Source organism: Musca autumnalis, unplaced genomic scaffold (genome assembly GCF_047663935.1).
Source record: "Musca autumnalis isolate F117 unplaced genomic scaffold, ASM4766393v1 scaffold_1, whole genome shotgun sequence".
NCBI classification, from domain to species: domain Eukaryota; kingdom Metazoa; phylum Arthropoda; class Insecta; order Diptera; family Muscidae; genus Musca; species Musca autumnalis.
This window is the reverse complement of record NW_027411644.1, coordinates 66,580,224-66,601,184: the sequence shown is the minus strand read 5'-3', so window position 1 is coordinate 66,601,184 and position 20,961 is coordinate 66,580,224. Positions and strand designations below refer to the sequence as shown.

The 20,961-nt window shown below is 38.4% G+C and overlaps 1 protein-coding gene across 9 annotated transcripts in view; it reads right to left on the bottom strand.

Annotated features, from left to right (window-relative positions):
• SNF4Agamma (SNF4/AMP-activated protein kinase gamma subunit) overlaps positions 1 to 20,961 on the bottom strand; it is a 501,567-nt gene that overhangs the window by 257,064 nt on the left and 223,542 nt on the right. The window contains exon 1 of one of the 9 annotated variants that reach the window (XM_073980020.1): positions 14,986 to 16,104. The exons of 4 other annotated variants lie outside the window; for them this stretch is intronic. The gene's annotated coding sequence lies outside the window, so the exon portion shown is untranslated. Of the gene's footprint in view, positions 1 to 14,985; positions 16,105 to 20,961 lie in introns of those variants that run through there. 4 more of the 9 variants (XM_073980036.1, XM_073980044.1, XM_073980029.1 and 1 more) reach the window with 4 other exon arrangements.

The window sequence follows — 20,961 nt, the reverse complement described above, 5'->3', positions numbered from 1 at the left end:
TAAGGCACATTTTCATCGTATCAAAGTGTATGTAGTGTATATACCCTCTTTAGCCTAAAGGCCGAGGGTATAAAAAGCGAACGCTGACAAAACAAAATTTAAAACAGTGAAATAAAACAAGTATAAAGCGGTAAGTTCCCGTGGACAATGTCCATAATTGTTGTAACTAACATCCTCAAAATATCGAAAAGTGGGAGGTACAGTTATATGGGGGCTATACCAAAACATGGACCTATATTTGCAATTTTAAATGGATAAGATTTTTGGTCATTGGGAACCTCAAATGTCAAATTTCAGCTAATTTGGTCAGAAAATGTAACTAAAAGCCTCAAAATACTTGAAATCGGGCGGTATCGTTATATGGGGGCTATACCAAAACGTGGATCTATCTTGGCAGTTTTTAGTAGATAATCAAATGCCAAATGTCAGCTTATTCGGTCAAAAAATGGAGCTAAAAGCTTCAAAATACCTTAAATCGAGAGGTACCGTTATATGGGACCTAGACCAAAACGTGGACCTATCTTCACGATTTTTGATGCAGAAGTTTGTTGATCTCTTGAGACGTCCATTAAGAACCTCAAATGTCAAATTTTAGTTAGTTTGGTCAAAAAATATAGATAAAATCCTCAAGATACCTTAAAACGGGGGCTATACCAAAACGTGGACATATATAGCCCATCTTCGAACTTGACCTTCCTATGGAAAAAAGAGACTCAGGAGCAAAAGTTTAGCATTCTATCTCAATTATTGCGCACGCTAGAGTGATAACAACAGACGGACGGACATGACGAGATCGTCGAAGAATTTTATCCTGATCAAGAATATATACTTTGTAGGGTCGCAAATGATTAGTTCGATGTGTCATAAACAGAAAAAACAAACTTAATATACCCTCCATACTATGGTGGAGGCAGGGACGTACGCAAGGGTGGGGGCCATGGGGACGAGAAAAATCTTGACTTAGTTGATCTTTTGCACCTAAGCACAAAAGTGTTAATGAATTTTGTGGGGGGCTTACATTGCACCACGGTGGCATCCAAAAATTGTCGCAATAACATATTCATATTATAACCGTACCTTGACTAGAAGAAATCCAAATTTCCGACTAAAAACAGCAAAAATGCTATAGGATATTTCAAGGCCCTTGTGACCTGTTTTAAGTGTTTTGTTTGTCAGAAAAAGTATTCCCCATTATTCCACTGACAGCAAGATATGTTTTCTGTAGATATAATTGTGTAGTATGTTGGATAAAATCGTTGTAGAACACATATTTTAAGCAGTATCTGAAATTTAATCTCGTTATAACAAAAGCGATTGTTTGACCATCAAACAAATATCGTGACTGGCATATCTTTGAAGGGCAATCGTTACATACTGACAGATTAGTTATGGAACACCGAAGAAGAAGAAGTCAAAACAACCTTTTAGGTCAATGACCTCCGTAATCAATCGAGTCGACGAACATGAAACGTATTACATTTGGCCTTATTCTAAGTTTACCTTCAATAGATAAGGGCCCTTGCATTTAGGTGAACATTTAGAACTTTTGTATCTTTTTTGGATCAAACAACGTACGGTCAGGTGCAACGTTTCGGTCAAATCGGATACTGAATTCTCAACTTATTGTGTTCATCAGTTATTTCAGTTGGTGCTGGCTGGGCATCAATTATCTCGGGAAGTATGGGCTTGCTCCATAAGAAAAATTGCACCGTCGTAATAGAGGCCGACAGGAAAACCTCCGACAAACAAATTTGATCTGTGACATATCTGCATATCTGCGAAAAATTGTAAACATTTGTGTGGTAGGTATCCGAATGTGTGGACCATTATGATATACAAAATTTAGAACAAATCGGTTACGCCCTTGGAGAGTTATCGTGCTATAGAAGACCTTTGAAAGGACTTTTAACTATAGAAGGTCTGTGAAATACCGTCTGACTACAGACGACCGGTGATAATTCTTCGAGCCATTGAATAGCTGTGATTGGTCTCCTACTTATAGAAGACCTGTAAAGGGTCTTTAAATATTAAAAAACGGGCGAACGACCTTGTACCCACAGAATACTTGTGAAAGGACTTCTAGATTTGAAGACCTCTAGTGATAAAATACCTTTGGAAGCCTTGCAGCCTTAGACAACCTCCCAATTTTCCGCTAACATGGGAGACATCTGAAAGCTCTGGTTTTTTAGCCATAGACAACCTGTGAAAGGCCTGCTACCCTCAGAAGCCCTCTGATAGGTCTTTTTAGCCATAGAAGAGCTCAGAATGTTCTTTTCACCTTAGAAGCCATGTGAACGGTTCTCTAGCCACGGAAGATCTGCGAAAGGTATTCTAGCCCGCGAAGACCTGTGAAAAAATCTGTGAATCAATAAAAGTCGTTATCCTTTAGCAGGCAGACCTCGGAAAGGTTTGCTGGACATAGAAGACATGTGAAAGATTTTGTAGCCTGAGAAAATCTGTAAAAGGTCTTCTAGACATAGAAGCCCTGTAAAGGATCAACTAGCCATAGAAGTCCTGTCACAGGTCATCTAGGCATAGAAGATCAGTAGCAGGTCTTCCAGCCATAAAATATCTATGAATAAAACCCCTGTGAAGAGTCTTTCAGTCATGGGAACCCTTTGAAATGTCTTGTAGCCATATACAACCAGTTACCAGTCTTCCAGCCATATAAGCCCTGTGAAGGCCTTCGAGCTATAAAAGACATGTGAAAGGTGTTCTAGGGATAGAACAGAGGACTTCTCAATTGTCTTCTAGCCATAACAGATTTCTAAATAGTCTGGTTTTCCAGAAATCTGAAAGATTTTTTTTTAAAAAACTCTGAATGGTCTTCTAGCCACAGAAGTTCCAAGAATGGTCTTCTAGAGATAGAAGACCTGTGAACGGTTCTTTGGCAACACAAGACCTGTGTAAGGTCTTGTAGCCATAGAAGAGCTGCGAAAGGTCTTCAAGCCTTAGAAGAACAGCGAAACGTCTTCGAGCCATAGAAGTGCTGTGAAAGGCCCTTTAGGCATAGAATAACTGTGAAAGATCTTGCAGCGAAACTTGTGAAAATTATTCTAGCCATAGAAGAAGTTGTGGCAGGTCTTCCAGCTTCAGAGGGCCTTTGAAAGAACCTTCAGCCCTAGAAGATTTTTAGCCATTGTAAAGCCGTGAAAGGTCCTGTAGCTTTGGTTGGGTCTTCCATACATAGAACACCTGTTAAAGGTCTTCTAAACAAAGAAGACCTGTGAAGCGACTTTCAGTCATAGGAACCATTTGAAAGGTCTTCTAACAATAGAAAAACAAAGAAAGGGTTTCCAGTCATAGAGTACCTGTGAAAGGCTCTCGAGCTATAGAAACGTCTTCGAGTCATAGAAGTACTGTGAAAGGCCCTTTAGCTATAGAAGAACTGTGAAAGATCTTGCAGCGAAACTTGTGAAAGGTCTTCTAGCCATAGAAGGAGTTGTGGCAGGTCTTCCAGTTTTAGAAGGCCTTTGAAAAAACCTTCAGCCCTAGAAGACTTTTAGCCATATTAAAGCCGTGAAAGGTCTTGTGGCTTTGGTAGGGTCTTCTATACATAGAAGACCTGTTAAACGTCTTCTAACCAAAGAAGACCTGTGAAGCTACTTTCAGTCATAGGAGCCATTTGAAAGGTCTTCTAACCATAGAAAAACAGTGAAAGGGTTTCCAGCCATAGAATACCCGTGAAAGGCCCTTTAGCCATATAATAGAAGAACTGTGAAAGATCTTGTAGTGAATCTTGTGAAAGGCCTTCTAGCCATAGAAAGAGTTGTGGCAAGTCTTCCAGCTTTAGAAGGCCTTTGAAAGAACCTTCAGCCCTAGAAGACTTTTAGCCATAGAAAAGCTGTGAAAGGTCTTGTAGCTTTGGTAGGGTCTTCCATACATAGAAGACCTGTTAAAGGTCTTCTTAACAAAGAAGACCTGTGAATCGACTTTCAGTCATAGGAGCCATTTGAAAGGTCTTCTAGCCATAGAAAATCAGTGAGAGGTTTTAAAGCCATAAAGTACCTGTGAAAGGCCCTCGAGCTATAGAAGGCCTATGAAAGGTCTTCTAGTGATAGAAGACATCTGAAAAGTCTTCTAGGCTTAGAAGACCTCACAATTGTCTTCTAGCCATAGAATATATCTGTGAAAGGCCTCCGACCAATAGAAGTACTGTAAATGGTCTTCTAGCGATAGAATACCTTCGAAAAATCGTCTTAGAATATCGTGAATGGTCGTCTACATATAAACAACCTGTGAAAAGTATTCTATCCAAAGAACCCCTGTAAAAGGTCGTCAGGCAATCTATAGAAGTCCTGTGAAAGGTCTTCAAGTTTTAGAAAACATCTGAAGGATTTTCCAGTCATCGTGAAAGATCTTCCAGCCCTCTAAAAAGTCTTAGAGCTTTACAGTACCATGAAATGGTCCCCTACTTATAGAAAATCTAAGAAAATTCTTCTAGCCTTAGAAGTCCTGTGAAAAGTCTTCCACTCATAGTCTTAGAAGACCTCTAAGAGACCTTTTTAGCATAGTAGACATCTGATGGGTCTTCCAATCATAAAATACCTATAAAAGGTCCTGTAGCTTTAAAAGCCCTTTGAAAGGACCTCTGAAAAATCTTTTCGCCTTAGAAGACCGCGAATGAAGACCTGTCTATAAACTTTAAGAGACCTCTGAAAGGTTTTCGAGACCCTAAAAGACCTGTGAAAGTTCTTCTAGCCTAGATCTTCAGAAAGCCTGCGAATGATCTTCAAATTATAGGATTTATAGCCACAACAGATCTCTCAAAAGTCTTCTAGCTGATAAGACCTCTGGATGGTTTTCTTGTTCAGAAAATCCCTCTGAAAAAAGAAAAAGAATTCTGAAAGGTATTCTAGCTTAGAACACCTCTGGCCTCTAAAAGGTCTTCTAAATGTAGACATACGTACCTTTTAACTAAACTTGTGGATGGTATTCTAATTATAGAAGACATGAGAAAGAGGTCTAGAAAACGTGGGAAAGTCGTCCTAGCCATAGAAGACTTGGAAAAGGCTTTCTAGCCTTAGAGGGCCCCTGAATGATCTTCTAATTTTAGGAGCCTTAAAGAAGTCTTCTGACTATAGGATGACTATTCCATATCTCTGAATAGTATCTAATATCTCTGAATAGTATCTAATTATTAAAACCTGCTATAGAAGACCTGGGAGCCACCGTGGTGCAGTAATAAGCACGTCTGTCTTGCATTCAGAAGGTCTGCGGTTCAATGCGTGACCACAACATACAAATGTACCGAGTACTTCAGTCATGAAAAACTTTCTTTACAAGTGGTGTCGTAAGAGGTAAACACAGAGCGTAAATTTCGCTCTCTCCGCAAACATCGTGTGCGTTAATGCATTGCTAAAATTAATAGTCATTGAAACAAGCGACAGCACAACCTTCTTCACCGACTGCTGAGCGAAGACTGAATGATGGTTGTTCTGTTATTACTCCCATCAAGGGCACGTGTGCCCCTTTTTGCCTGATACTGTCGTAAGACACGCTGTTCAGACTCGGCGATAAGAAATAGGTTCCATATCATTGAGCCAATATGAATCGGTGTGCACTCATTGACAAGAGAGAAGTCTCCCTATGTCCCGTCGCGGATGTTGTGATAAGACTTGTGGAAGAAGACGTAGAAGATATCTGACAGAACTTGTAAGCAAAGAAGAATCTTCCAGCCATTTCTGAGAATATTTCAGCCACATGAAATGTTTCATTACGGTTCTGATAGACTTGCAGTTTGAATTCTACAAAAAATTGGTATGTGAAGGTCAACCATAGTAAAAAAGTATCAGCTTTGCCGACAGAGATATACCCTCAGCCTATGTGAATTGAAGTATTCATCTACGGACAGATCGACACAATTGTTGAACTTTTGTGGGGGAGGTACCATAAGGAGAAGATCGATATCGGCCATTTTAAAAGTTAAACTAAATTAGGAGATCCAACGTTTGGACCAATTTGGTCGCCCCGTTCAAGGGATATCGTGCATACCATTTTAGTGACATTTTTTTTTTTTAAATATTGGAGGGAAGTACGGGTAGTTGTTGCCAATCTTCGAACTGAAACTAAGTTTGGACACCTTTTGGGCTGTTTTCTCAAGAAGTATGGACTTGCCCCTGAAAAAGCATTTACAGTCGTAATTTAGGCAGCGAATGCAAGTTGTTTCAACAGAAATCAAAGTGATTCGAGAGCAGGTCTTAAAGTGAACTTATCCGAAATTTTGTGTGGGAGGGGTACCCGAAGTTGTGGACAAATATAAATATAGTGCATATTCAAACCTGATATACATATGGTAGATATATTAGGATGTGTAAACTATAGACCAAATCGGTCACTCCCTTCAAGAGTTATCGTGCGCTCAATTTTTCCGAACATTTTTGAACTTTTGTGGGGGAGGTAGCTGAAGGAGCGGACCTATATGGCTTATCTTCGAACTTAAACTAAGTTTGCACAAAATATTACGAAGGCCAAATTTTGGACCAAATCGGTTGATCCGTTCGAGAGTTATCTTGCGCTCCAACCACTAAGCACGGTGTCACAGGGGTTTTTTGTAACTTTCAGGCTATTTTCTCAGGAAGTATTGACTTGCCGCTGATGAAAATTATACTGTCGTATGGGGGGGCAGTGAATACAAGTTGCTACAACAAAATCAAAGCGATTCGAGAGAGCGGGTCCTAAACTGAACTTTTCCGAAATTTTGTGTGGGAGGTACCCGAAGGAGTGGACCGATTGAGTCCATATTGGAACCTCATCTTAGTCTGGTAGAAATTTCACGACGTGCAACGTATGGATCAAATCGGTTATTCCCTTCGAGAGTTATCGTGCGCACAAGTTTCGCGACAATTTTTGAACATTTGTGGGGGAGGTACCTGAAGGAGTGGACCTATATGGCCCATCTTCGAAATTAAATCGAATCTGGACAAAATATTTCGATACCCAAAATTTGAACCGAATCGATTGATCCGTTCGAGAGTTATCGTGCGCACCAGCCAGCCAGACAGACGGACAGACAGACAGACGGACGGACATTGCTCAAAATTGTCTGAAACGGATATCGTACAAACATACTTGGGGTCTAAAACCATTATTTCTATGAGGCACATTTTTGGTCGTATCAAAGTGTAAATACCCTCTTTAGCCTAAAGGCTGAGGGTATAAAAACATACAAAAATGTATTAAATCTGTCAGGAACCTTATATAGGGCTGTTTCAAAGTGTGGACCTATGTTTTTGATGGAGAAGTTTTGTGACCACTGGGAACTTCAAATGTCGAATTGCAGATGTTTGGGTCAAAAATTGTAGCCAAAATAAAAAAACGAAAATCTGGAGGTACAGATTTCGAATTACAGATAGTTCGGTGAAAAATGCCAAAAATGGGGAGGTACCGCCATATGGGGGCTATACCAAAACATGGACCTATGTTGACAGTTTTTAGTCGAGATATTTTGCGATTATTATGAATCTCAACATTCAAATTACAGGTAGTTCGGTAAAAAAATTGTAGCCAAAAACCAACAAAATACCGAAAATCGGGAGATACCCTTATATGGGGGCTATACCAAAACATGGACCTATGTTGACTGTTTTTGAAGATGTGTTGTGACCACTACTGGGAACCTCTAATGTTCAATTGCAGGTAGTTTGGTCAAACAAATTTAGTTAAAATCCACAAAATTCCGAAAATCGGGATGTACCGTTATATGGGGGCTATACCAAAACATGGGCCTATGTTGATAGGTTTTGGTGCACGCAGAAAAATTTATGTTAGAAATATGTTTGGATCCAAACAAATATATGTTTGGGACCGGTTGCAAACAAATTAATGTTTGGATCCAAACATAATATGTTTGGGTCCAAACAAATATATGTTTGCAACATTTTGTAACATATCTCAATTTGATATGTTTGGGTACCAACATATTTTTTATGTTAGAACATTTTTTTCATGGGTGGAGAGAGGATGTTTTTCAACGAGAGTAATAACAGTGCTCTCGCGGCTGTGGATTGCTGTTTTATAATGAAGAGTTGTGTGTATTGTATAATAGAAGACGTAGAAGCGAAGAAGGGGGCTTTGGTGGCGTGTATGCGACAAACTCGTGTGTTTCTTGTTTTGTTGTTGTTAACAAACTTAGGAGGAGAATAAGAAAAGAAGAAATGATATGAATTATATTTTATTTCTTTCTTCAGTGTTTTAGATGTGTAGAGTCAAGACGGTAAAGTGAGTGAATAAATCAGTGTTTTGTGTTTTCTTAAAGAAATTGTGCTTTTTAGTAAATTAAATGCCCAATACATTTTATAATTGAATCGGAAAGTTGAATGGAATTATTTTATTGGACAAGGAAGAAATCGCATTTAATATTGGTAATTACATACATACTTGTGTATATTTGAAATATGGCATATCCATATTTATTTATTACATTACATAATCATTTGATTCTAGATGCAGATTCCCCGCTGATGATTTCAACTATGAGGACAATTTGTTTTATTTCACAACAAAGGAGAAGCATTCAACTACGTTTCTATATATTTTTTCTTTTTAAAAGTGTGACTATTTACAAATTATTTCAATCAGTTTTTCTTTTATTAAATTGTGTTATGTATTTCTTTGGAATTTTGTATGTACCTATGCGTTTGTTGTTCTTTTGCCTTCCAATAAACAACCTCAACATTTGTGTGTATACTATGGAGATAGCCAGTGAGTTCTTACTGAGAGCAAGTGAGCACACATTTTAAAGTGTTTTACATTGAATTTTACGCTCCCTTGCTCTTAGTAAGCGCTCACTGGTGCATGTGTTTGTTTTTTTGTGCCTTTTGGGTTTGTATTTTTTTTGCACCCAAACATATAAAATGTTTGCACCCAAACATAAAATTGTTTCCACCCAAACATAAAATTGTTTCCACCCAAACATAAAATTGTTTTCACCCAAACATAAATATCTTTGCACCCAAACATATATATGTTTGCACCCAAACATATATACGTTTGCACCCAAACATATATATGTTTGCACCCAAACATATATATGTTTGCACCCAAACATATATATGTTTGCACCCAAACATATATTTGTTTCCACCCAAACATATATTATGTTTGGGACTGTTGCAAACATATATATGTTTGCTGCAAAATATGTTTGGGACATATGTTAGAGAGGCCGATTTTTTTTTGCGTGTGGAGATGGTTTGTGATTAGATGGAGCCTCAACTGTGAAATTACAGGTAGTTCGGTCAAAAATGTAGATAAAATACCTTAAAATACCGAAAATTGGGAGGTACCGTTATATAGGGGCTATACCAAAACATGGACCTATGTTGACAGTTTTTGGTGGAGATGGTTTGTGACCACTGGGAACCCCAAACGTGAAATTGCTAGTAGTTCGGTCAAAAAAATGTAGCTAAAATTTTTAAAATACAGAAAATCGGGAGGTACCGTTATATGGGGGCTATGCCAAAAAGTGGTCCGATATAGCCCATCTTCGAACGCTAGAGTGATTACAACAGACGGACATGCCTAGATCGTCTTATAATTTTATCCTGATCAAGATATACTTTATATGGTCGTAAATGATTAGTTCGATGTGTTACAAACAGAAAAAAACTTAATATACCCTCCATACTATGGTGGAGGGTTTAAAAAATATAATAATATAAAAATAAAATATATGGGCTTCAATTTTTTTTATACCCTCAGCCTTTAGGCTAAAGAGGGTATTTACACTTTGATACGACCAAAAATGTGCCTCATAGAAATAATGGTTTTAGACCCCAAGTATGTTTGTACGATATCCGTTTCAGACAATTTTGAGTAGATCTAGCAATGTCCGTCCGTCTGTCTGTCTGTCTGTCTGTCTGGCAGGCTGGTGCGCACGATAACTCTCGAACGGATCAATCGATTCGGTTCAAATTTTGGGTATCGAAATATTTTGTCCAGATTCGATTTAAGTTCGAAGATGGGCCATATAGGTCCACTCCTTCAGGTACCTCCCCCACAAATGTTCAAAAATTGTCGCAAAACTTGTGCGCACGATAACTCTTGTAGGGAATAACCGATTTGGTCCATACTTTGCACATCGTGTAATTTCTACCAAACTTAGATGAGGTTCCAATATGGACTCAATCGGTCCACTCCTTCGGGTACCTCCCACACAAAATTTCGGAAAAGTTCAGTTAAGGACCTGGTCTCGAATCGCTTTGATTTTTTTATTGTTTACGCAAGTTATATTTGCTGTCCTCTATACGATGCTGTAAGTTTCATTAGGGGCAAGTCCATACTTCCTGAGAAAATAGCCTGAAAGTTACAAAAAACCCTATGACACCGTGTGTAGTGGTTGGAGCGCAAGATAACTCTCGAACGGACAAACCGATTCGGTTCAAATTTTGGCTTTCGTAATATTTTACCCAAACTTAGTTTAAGTTCAAAGATGGGCTATATCGGTCCACTCCTTCCGGTTCCTCCCCCACAAAAGTTCAAAAATGTTCGGAAAATTTGTGCGCACCGTAACTCTTGAAGGGAGTAACCGATTTTGTCCACACTTTGCCCATCGTGAAATGTGTACCAGACTTAAATAAGGTTTCAATATGGACTCAATCGGTCCACTCCTTCGGGTACCTCCCACACAAAATTTCGGAAAAGTTCAGTTTAGGGCCATCTCTCGGATCGCTTTGGTTTTTGTTTTAGCAACTTGTATTCACTGCCCTCCATACGACGCACTATAGGTAATTTGCCCTGTTTTTGAGACAAAAATTAATAACAGCGGAACTATAGGATTTTTTAACTTTTTAAATTATTTATGTGTAAAAGTGAGATAAAACAAAGATTTTTACAGATAAATTCGGATATAAGGAACAACGGTTATAAGCAACTACGTATGTAACGAACAAAGCTATTTTCTTCAATGCCATTTTCATTAATTTTCTTATACACAACAAACTGATGAAAACGATCACGGTAGTAAGTAACAAAAATTTTGTCCCCGCGAGTAGATTTTCCAACGAATTGTTATTATAATTTTGTATATTTTTTGAACATATGTTAATAAAGACGAGTTTAGTACTCCTTTAAACCGTATCAATGATTAAAATGTTAAAGAGAGATAAAATAAACCTTACTACTGCCCCACCGTTCATAGAAAACCACGGATATAACGAAAAATTTGTCGTTATTACTTATTTTACTTGCAATAAAAGTGTAGACAACAATATTTTTTATATTCATTATTTATTTCCTCAAACCAAACTTACACAATTTAAAGACTTTTTATTGAGAAGTAACCTAATAAAATCTCATAAATATCAAAAAACGGACAAAATCGGGTTTTGAAACCTAGTAATACCAATGCAGAAGACTTTCAGTAATGTGTTCTAGGTGGCAAAATCACAGCCAAACACGGCCAATTTAGTATAAGTCTATATGAAGTGAGTTTAAGAAAAATAAAATAATTATTTCTGACTTTTTGTGTTTTTTGGTCGCTACCCAAAATGTTTAAGCTATATTATATATGAAATAAATTCTTCTCACAATTGCCAATCTATTCCATTTTACATATATTTATATTTGGTTAATTTTCCGCGGTTCTAAGTACATTGAAATATGCCTTACAATATATATTTTTTTAGTTCTTCTTCGAAATTCTCACTTTGACTGCTATTTTAACCGCGATAATGACGCTATTTTGAAAAATGACATTCATATTAATAAATTTTGACATATTCTTTTTTCAATGCCAACTAAAAAATTATTATTATTAAAAGTTGCAAAATCGAATTTTTGCCTCAAAAACAGGGCAAATTACCTATAGTGCGACGGTACAAGTTTCATCAGGGGCAAGTCCATACTTCCTGAGCAAATAGCCTGAAAGTTGCAAAAAACCCCTATGACACCGTGTGAGGTGGTTGGAGCGCAAGATAACTCTCGAACGAATCTGCCGATTCGGTCCAAAATTTGGCGTTAGTAATATTTTGTTCAAACATAGTTTAAGTTTGAAGATAAGCCATATCGGTCCACTCCTTCAGGTACCTCCCCCACAAAAGTTCAAAAGTGTTCGGAAAAATTGTTCGTACGGTAACTCTTGAAGGTAGTGGCCGAATTGGTCTATACTTTACACATCCTAATATATCTACCAGATGTAGATCAGGTTCAAATATGGACTATATTTGTCCACTCCATCCGGTACCTCCCACACAAAATTTCGGATAAGTTCACTTTAAGACCTGATATCGAATCACTTTGATTTTTGTTGAAGCAACATGCATTCGCTGCCTCAATTACGACGGCAAAAGTTTTTTAGGGGCAAGTCCATACTTCTTGAGCAAACAGCCCGGAGAGTGTAAAACCCCCCTATGGCACCATATGTTGTGGCTGGAGATCCACTTCCATAACGGTCAATGTCGATCCATTCCTTTTAGTATCTCCTCCGCAAAACTTTTGATATTTAATCCTAATCAACATTTTTGTCGGTTCAAACGCCCACAATTTTTGAACCCCCTAAATACATACATATTTTGGAAAAAAATTGTTTCAATATACAGGCTGAGGGTATATCTCTGTTGGCAAAGCCGACTGATACTTTTTTACTTGTTATTTATTTATTATACCCTCAGCCTTTAGGCTAAAGAGGGTATTTACACTTTGATACGACCAAAAATGTGCCTCATCGAAATAATGGTTTTAGACCCCAAGTATGTTTGTACGATATCCGTTTCAGACAATTTTGAGTAGATCTAGCAATGTCCGTCCGTCTGTCTGTCCGTCTGTCTGTCTGTCTGTCTGGCTGGCTGGTGCGCACGATAACTCTCGAACGGATCAATCGATTCGGTTCAAATTTTGGGTATCGAAATATTTTGTCCAGATTCGATTTAAGTTCGAAGATGGGCCATATAGGTGCACTCCTTCAGGTACCTCCCCCACAAATGTTCAAAAACTGTCGCAAAACTTGTGCGCGCGATAACTCTTGTAGGGAATAACCGATTTGGTCCATACTTTGCACATCGTGTAATTTCTACCAAACTTAGATGAGGTTCCAATATGGACTCAATCGGTCCACTCCTTCGGGTACCTCCCACACAAAATTTCGGAAAAGTTCAGTTTAGGACCTGGTCTCGAATCGCTTTGATTTTTGTTTACGCAAGTTGTATTCGCTGTCCTCTATACGAAGCTGTAAGTTTCATTAGGGGCAAGTCAATACTTCCGGAGAAAATAGCCTGAAAGTTACAAAAAACCCTATGACACCGTGTGTAGTGGTTGGAGCGCAAGATAACTTTCGAACGGATCTGCCGATTCGGTCCAAAATTTGGCTTTCGTAATATTTTGTCCAAACTTAGTTCAAGTTCAAAGATGGATTATATCGGTCCACTACTTCCGGTACCTCCCCCACAAAAGTTCGAAAATGTTCGGAAAATTTGTGCGTACGATAACTCTTGAAGGGAGTAACCGATTTGGTTCATCCTTTGCACATTATGAAATTTCTACCAGACTTAGATGAGGTTCCAATATGGACTCAATCGGTAAACTCCTTCGAGTACCTCCCACACAAAATTTCGGAAAAGTTCAGTTTAGGACCTCCTCTCGAATCGCCTTGGTTTTTGTTGTAACATCTTGTATTCACTGTTCCCTATACGAAGGTACAAGTTTCATCAGGGGCAAGTCCATACTTCCCGAGAAAATGGCCGGAAAGTTGCAAAAAGCCCCTATGACACCTTGTGTAGTGGTAGGAGCGCAAGATAACTTTCGAACGGATCTGTCGATTCGGTCCAAAATTTGGTCTTCCTAATATTTTACCAAAACATAGTTTAAATTCGAAGATGGGCTATATCGGTCCACTCCTTCAGGTACCTCCCCCACAGAACGTCAGAAATGTTCGGAAAAACTTTGCGCACGATAACTCTTGAAGGGAGTGACCGATGTAATCCATACTTTGCACATCCTAATATATCTACCAGATATAGATCAGGTACGAATATGGACTAAATTTGTCTACTCCTTTTGGTACCTCTCACACAAAATTTCGGATAAGTTCACTTTAAGACCTGCTATCGAATTACTTGGATTTTTGTTGAAGCTATTTGCATACGCTACCACCATTACGACGGTAAAAGTTTTTTCAGGGGTAAGTCCATATTTCTTGCGAAAACAGACCGAAAGGTGTAAAAAACCCCTATGTCACCATATGTGGCGGTCGAAGAACACGATAACTCTCGAACTGTTCAACCGATTTGGTCCAACATTTGGTCTTCGTCATATTATATCCAAACTTAGTCACATGGGCAATACCGGTCCACAACTTTCGGTACTTCTCCCCAATATTTAAAATATATCACTTTGGATCTCCTAATATTTTATCAAAATTTAGTTAAACTTCTAAAATGGCCAATATAGTTCCTCCCTAAGAGTACCTGCCCTACAAAAGTTCAACATTTGTGCCTTAGCGCAGTTAATTCCTATTCCACATTATTGTCGGCAAGTTCATATGTCCAAAAAGGGCCAAATTCTGAAGAGACCTGAAATACATTCGATCTGTCCGGAGGTAAAAGTTTCGCTTCACTTTGGCTGAGGGTATATATCTGTCGGCAAAGCCGACTGACACTTTTTTACTTGTTTTTTTTTTTTTTTTTTTTGGTACGCCCCATTTTGCATATTATCCACTAAAAATTTTGAATATTAATTTCCATGTGGACTTTATTCCGTCCTTGATGGTTACAAAATTCGCTCGTTTTTATTTCTGGTTAATGGATATTCTGGCTACATATTACTTGTGGTAGACTTGCGCTCAAAGCACAACACAACTATTTATTTGTAGTTTTCCTTTTTCTTTTGTTTTTACCACTAAATACAATATTTCCATTTAAAATATATTTTCTTTTAATTTCTTTACAAACAACTACTTTTCCTATTTATGTAACAAACAACAATAAAAGCTCTTGCACTTGTGGTCTTCGTTCACTGCCACAAAATATTTTTTTTCGAATTATATCTTACACAAAATTATAATTAATATTAGTATTTCTTGTTTTGTTGCAATTAATTCACCAATTTGAAACTGTTTTTGGAATTTTTATTTATTCATTAAGTTTTCTTGCATTTCTTCTCCAAATTTCCTTTTCATTGTAAATATTTACTAAAAACATACTATTATTAATATTTTTTGTTTATAAACATGATTTTTCCATAGGTAAATATATTTTGCCTTAATATTTATTTATTTTTGCAGACTTTTCTTTGATTTGCTCTCTTTTGTTGTGATATCTTTTTTTTTGGCATAGCGAAAATGCTTTTCTTAAATAAATATTTTTCTTTTCAATTTCGTAAAATATATCTATTGATGTTGTTGATTTTTCGTTGTTGTTAAATTTTTATTTTTGTATGGATTTTCAAAGGCTCCGCACAAAAAAAAAAAAGAAACGTTGATTTGATTTGAACAAAAATGTAAACATTTAATTAAACAAAAAAAAAACACTCATCACAGGAAACGCACAAAAAGTCACGTCTAAAGATCACAGATCGATTGAAAATAAAAACCAAATAACAACAATTTTATTTAACAACAATTAACTCAAACACCTTTAGGTGAACATTTTTTTAATATTTCTTTGGAATTTTCTAAATATTTTAATAATTTCTATCAACGAGAATAATATTCAACCAACACACACATAATAACCAACAGTAATAATAATACGACCGCGTACTGTTGTAGTTACTGAAACATCTCCTTGTTGCAGCGACGGGCCAAGGAACCGTAACGAAAGTAAAATAATGTTTTTTTTCTATTCCGTAGCGTTAATTTCACGGTAGCTTTGTTAAGTGGTAGCGGTGGTGGTGATGCCGTGTTGCCGTACTTGATCGACCACCGTACAAAATAGTTTGCCGTGTTTTGTTCTCTGGATTGCGTTGCGTTGTTTACTACGTTTGTCCGGCTATTGGCTTCTTCTAGCCTTGCTCTTCGTGTGTGCGCTGCTTGCTAGCTTTTTTTTGTTTTTTTTTTTTTGCTAGCTCACATATTGCCTGCTTTCTTTCTATCTCTACCCACAGCCAACCAGCCAGCCTGCTAGCGAGAGCAAAATACAACGCGTACCATGTATTTGCGCTATTTTGACTGGCTTTGTTTTAAAATGTTTTTGTTGACATATTATGTCAAATAAATATAATAAAAGGATTAATGATGCGGTATGATAATTTTGGGAAATATATTGGAACAATATATTCCCAGCAAACCAATCGAAACAAAATTCGGACGATACGTCCGATATCTGTAGTGGAATTCTGCAACTCATTTTTTGAGTTACCGACAAAAATCGGTAAAATTAAAACGCAAAACTATGAATGAAAAGTATCAATAAAAGTTGACAGCACTGTTGCTATCGGTAGGATTTAGCAACACTTTTATTTTGGTTGTTAACTTACCGAACATTTTCGTTAATTACCGAAATTATGAGCATTTTAATTTTACCGATATTTGTCGGTAACTCGACAAATGAGTTACAGAATTCCACTACTGATCCTAAATCGTAACGATATCTTAACGAAAGTTGTATGAAGTGGTTGACATAATTTCGGAACGAAATGTCGGAGCGACATCGGATCGATTTCGGTCCGATTTCGGTCCGATTTCGTAACGAAATCTGAAGAAAATCCTTGGGAAATTCGGAAAGGAAATTTCTTTCCGACATTCGTTCCGAAATCAGAACGAAATCGGAACAAAGCTGAACTATTTCCTCTACGAAAAATCGTTTAGAAATCGGAACGAAATCTGAACGACTTTGCTTCCGAAATTGTTCAGACTTGTCGGACATCAGACATTTGGTTTGCTGGGTACTAGACCTACAGAAGACATGTTAAAGGTCTTCCAACTAAAAAATCCATGAAGAGTCTTCCAGCTATAAAAGACCTGTAAAGAGTCTTTTAACTATAAAAGACTGGTGAAAAGTTTTCCCAGCCATAGAAGACCACTGAAAGATCTTTACCTCTTAGAAGATCTTTGAAAGGTTTTGAAGATCAGAGAACGGCTTTGATGCCTGTAAAAGGTCCTCTAGCGATAGAAGACCTCCGAAGGTCTTCTAGTCTTAGGAGAAATCTAAACAATTTTCTAGTCACAGAATAATTGGATATATCTTTCAGCTATAGAAGACCTGTAAATGGTCCTCGAGCTATAAAAGGCCTGTGAAGGCTATAGAAGACCTGTGAATGGCCTTCCAGCTATAGAAGACCTGTAAAATGACCTGTCAACGGTCTTCTTAGCTCAGAAAACCTAGAAGACCTATCTTTTAGCCAACATACATCTGTGAAAGGGTTTCTAGGCACAGAAGACCTGTGAAGGATCTTCCTACCGCTGAAGACTTATGAAAGGTCTTTTAGCCCCTGAGGTCCTGTGAAAGGTCTTCTAGCCAAAAAAAAATCTGTGAGAAAGAACCTCTAGTTAAAGAAAACCTTGAGCAAGGTATTCTGTCCAAAACAAAAAAAGAAAAAATACCTGCGAAAGGTATTATAGCCATTGAAGACCTGTAAGAAAAGTTTTCTAGCCAAAGAAGTCCTGTGAAAGATCTTCTAAACACAAAAGACGTATTAAAGATCTTTCAGCCCCAGAAGACCTCTGAAAATTCCTTTAGCCTTAGAAGACCTATGAAAGGTCTTAGAAGAGTTGTGAAAGGCCTTCTACCCTTAGAAGACTTGTTAAAGCCCTTCTAGCTCTAGCAGACCTCCTAGCCTTAGCAGACCTGTGAAAGGCTTTCTAGCCTTAGCAGACCTGTTGATGGGTTTCTAGCATTAGAAAACCTGTGAAAGGCCTTCTAGCCTGTGAATGGTTTTGCAGATTTAGAATACTTTAAAAACGTTTCAAAGTCTAGAAGGCCTGAGAAAAGCCTTCGCAACCTTTGAATATCTGTAAAAACCTGCTAACCTTAGAATATCAGCTAAATCCCTCCTAGCTTTAGAAGACCTGTTAGAAAACCTGTGAAAGGCCTTAGAGCCTTAGAATACTTGTGAAATGTTTTCTTAGCCTTAGAACACTTCTGAAAGGTCTTCTAGCCTTAGAAGACACATGAATACCCTTCTAGCGTTAGAAGACCTGTGAAAGACATTCTAGCCTTAAAAGACCTGTAGAGCGTTAGAAGATCAGTAGGCTCGAGAAAAGCCTTTGTAGCCTTAGAAGACCTGTAAAAACCTGCTAACGTTAAAAGACCTGTGAAAGGTCTTCTAGACCTTTGAAAGGTCTTCTAGCCTTAGAAGACCTGCGAAAGGCCTTCTGGCCTTAGAATACCTGTAGAAGATCTTCTAGGCTTAGAAACCTTGTGTTAGAACCTTAGAAGAGGTGTGATGAGTCTTTTAGCGTTAGAAGACCTGTGAAAGTCTTCTAGCTTAGGAAGATCTGTGAAAGACATTCTAGCCTTAATAGACCTGTAACAGGCCATCACGCTTTAGAGGTCTAAAAGGCCCGAGAATAGCCTTCGTAGCCATAGACGACCTTTAAAAAACTGCTAATCTTAGAAGCCTGTTAAAGGTCTTCTAGCCTTAGAAGACCTGTGAAAGTCCTTCTAGCCTTAGACGACCTGTGAAAGACCTTCTTTCCTAAGAAGACCTGTGAAGGACGTTCTAGCCTTAGAAGACCTATAAAAGACCTTCTATCCTTAGAAGACCTCTCAAAGGCCTTCTAGTCTTAGAAGACATGTGAAAGACCTTCTAGCCATAGAAGACCTGTGAAAACACTTTTTAGCCTAAGAAAACCTGTGAAAGGTCTCCTAACCTTAGAAGATGTGAAAGGCTATCTAGCTTAAGATGAGTTGTGAAAGGCCTTCTAGCTTAACAAGGCCAGAGAAACGCCTTCAAGCCTTAGAAAACCTATGGAATGTCTCCAAGCCTTAGCAGACCTGTGTAAGGCCTTCTACCCGTAGAAGACTTGTGAAAAGCCTTCTGGCCATGGAAGGCTTATAAAAGTTTTCAAGCTTTAGAAAACCTCTGAAAGGACATCTGGCCATGGAAGACCTATAAAAGGTCTTTAAGCCTTAGAAGACCTATGAAATGCCTCTAAGCCCTAGCAATCCCGTGAAAGGCCTCCTTGGCATAGAAGAGCTATGAAAAGCCTTCTTAGCCTTAGAAGACCTGTGAAAGGCTTTCTAGCGTTGGAAGACCTGTGAAAGGCATTCTAGCCTAAGAAGCCTCTGAAAGGCATTAGAACACCTGTGATAGGCCTTCTAGCCTTATACGACCTATGAAAGGCCTCTTAGCCTCAGAAGACCTGTGAAACGGTTCTAGCTTTCGAAGATCTATAAAAGGCATTCAAGTCTCATACAACCGGGAAAATGCTTTAGAAAACCTGTGGAAGGCCTTCTAATCTTAGAATACCCCTGAAAAGTCTTCTAGCCATAGAAGGCTTCTGAAAAGAAGACCCCCGAAGAAAGGTCTTCCCCATCAGAGGAGACCTCCGAAAGATCTTCCAGACATAGACGACCTCTGAAAGGTCATCCAGCCACAGAAGACCTGTGAAAGATCTTCGTGCGATAAAAGACCTTTGATAAGTTTTCTTATAGTGGAAGACCTCTGAATGGTCTTCTGGCCATAGAACACCTGAAAGGTCTCCCAGCCCGAGAAGGCTTCTGAAAGATCTTCCACAGCCTTAAAAGACTTGTGAAAGGTCTTCCAGCCAGAGGAGACCTCTGAAAGATTTTCCAGCCTGTGAGATGTTTTCAGACACATAAGACCTCTGAAAAGCTTTCTGGCCATAGAGGACCTCTGAATGGTCTTCTGACCATTGAAGAATTCTGAAAGGCCATATAGACGACCTCTAAAAGTTCTTCTATCCAAAGAAGACCTCTAAAATGTGTTTTGGTCATAGAAAAACTCTGAATGGTCTTTTGGTTATAGAACACCTCAAAAAGGTCTTCCAGCCATAGAAGACCTCTGAAAGCTCTTCCAGTCACATAAGACCTCTGAGAGGTCTTGGCATTGAAGACCTCTAAAATATCTTGTAGCCATGGAAGACCACTGAAAGGTTCTCCAAAACGTTTTCCAGCTACAGAAGACCTTTGAAGGGTATTATGGGCATAGAAGACCTCAAAAAAAGTCTTCCAGATACAGAAGACCTCTGAAAGGTCTTCGGGCTCTTGACGACCTCTGATAAGTCTTCAGGATATAGACGTCTGCCGATATTTCTTCAAGCTACAGAAGACCTCTGAAAGTTCTTCTAAGCATAGAAGACCACATGCGAAAGGCGTTTTGGTCTTAGAAGGCCCCTGAAAGGTCTTCTAGCCATAGAATACCTCTTCTAATTTAAGAATACCTGTGATAGCCTTAAAATTAGACGACTTCTGAAAGGTCTTTGAGCCATAGAAGACTTGTGAAATGTCCTCTAACTTTTGAAGACTTGTGGTAGGTCTTCTAGACTTAGAAGAAGAAGAAGAACTCTGAGAGGACTTCTGATTGAAGACATATGGACGATCATCTAGGCACAGGAAACATGTGAGTGGTGTTATAGATTTAGAAGACCTCTGAAAGGTATTCAGCCATAAAAGACCTCTAAATGTATTCTAACACCTCTGAAAGATCTTCCAGCCAGAAAAGACCCCTAAAAGATCTTCTGGCCATAAATTACCTATTAAAGGATTTCTAGCCACCGAAAATCTCTGAAAGGTCTTCCAGCCATAGAAGACCTCTGAATGGTCTTCCATCCTTAGAAGTCCTCTGAAGGGTCTTCCATCCTTAGAAGTCCTCTGAAAGATCTTCTGGGGATAGAAGACCTCAGAATAGTCCCCAAGCTACAGAATACCTATAGACGAATTCTGATAAGATTTCAAGCTATAGAGACATCTGAAAGGTCTTCTGGCCATGGAAGACCTCTGAAAGGTATTCCGCCTTCTGAAAGTTCTTCTAGACATAGAACACCTCTTAAAGATCTTCCTGCCACAGAAGACCTCTAAAAGGGATTTCCACTTATAGAAGACCTCTGAATGGCCCTTTGGTAAT